The sequence below is a fragment of the Mus caroli genome, chromosome 10, assembly GCF_900094665.2.
Source record: "Mus caroli chromosome 10, CAROLI_EIJ_v1.1, whole genome shotgun sequence".
NCBI classification, from domain to species: Eukaryota; Metazoa; Chordata; class Mammalia; order Rodentia; family Muridae; genus Mus; species Mus caroli.
Window position 1 is genome coordinate 10,169,595 of NC_034579.1, and position 1,109 is coordinate 10,170,703.

General features: G+C 47.3%; 1 pseudogene; it reads right to left on the reverse strand.

The window, feature by feature from the left end:
• Positions 1-6: 6 nt before the first annotated feature.
• On the reverse strand, positions 7-616 carry LOC115032122 (annotated as a pseudogene).
• Between the last annotated feature and the right edge of the window lie 493 nt (positions 617-1,109).

Below are 1,109 nucleotides of genomic sequence, written 5' to 3' on the forward strand. Positions count from 1 at the left end.
TGTTCTGGGCAGCCCCACGGCCATCACGCCACAGCTTTCCAGAGGGGCCATCCACAGTCTTTTGAGTGGCAGTGATGGCATGGACCGTGGTCATGAGCCCTTCCACGATGCCAAAGTTGTCATGGATGACCTTGGCCAGGGGGGCTAAGCAGTTGGTGGTGCAGGATGCATTGCTGACAATCCTGAGTGAGTTGTCATATTTCTTGTGGTTCACACCCATCACAAACCTGGGGGCATCGGCAGAAGGGGCAGAGATGATGACCCTTTTGGCTCCACCCTTCAAGTGGGCCCCGGCCTTCTCCATTGTGATGAAGTCGCCAGTAGACTCCACGACATACTCAGCACTGGCCCCACCCCATTTGATGTTAGTGGGGTCTCGCTCCTGGAAGATGGTGATGGGCTTCCCATTGATGACAAGCTTCCCATTCTCAGCCTTGACCGTGCTGTTGAATTTGCCGTGGGTGGAGTCATACTGGAACATGTAGACCATGTAGTTGAGGTCAATGAAGGGGTCGTTGATGGCAACAACCTCTACTTTGCCATGTGGAGAGCAGAAGGCAGCCCTGGTGACCAGGCACCCAATACGGCCAAATCCATTCACTCCGACCTTTACCATTTTGTCTACGGGAGGAGGCTGGCACTGCAGAAGAAGATTCGGCTGTCTCTGGAACAGGGAGGAGCAGAGACTAAAATTAATTTTTAAATGAGATGTGACTTTAACAATTAGAGCTAGTTCTACTTTTAAAAATACTTGTGAAACAATATTTTCTTGTCCTATTTGTATCCCTAGTCTTTTCTTCCATAAACTCCCAACAGCTCAAAGGATAAAATTTTTATGGAGAAGGGTCATAAAAGACATTCTTAGGAATCTGAGGAAGGCTCAGAATTCACTTGAAAAATCACTACTTACCCATGCACACTAGCGTTTACTCAAGAACCTGATAAGCAAATGAAGCACATGCCAGATAAATAGGAAGGCAACAGCATGTATAAGACATTGGGAAAATTAGTACTTCAGGGAAATGCAAATCAAAACAACCCTGAGATTCCACCTCACACCAGTCAGAATGGCTAAGATCAAAAATTCAGGTGACAGCAGATGCTGGTGA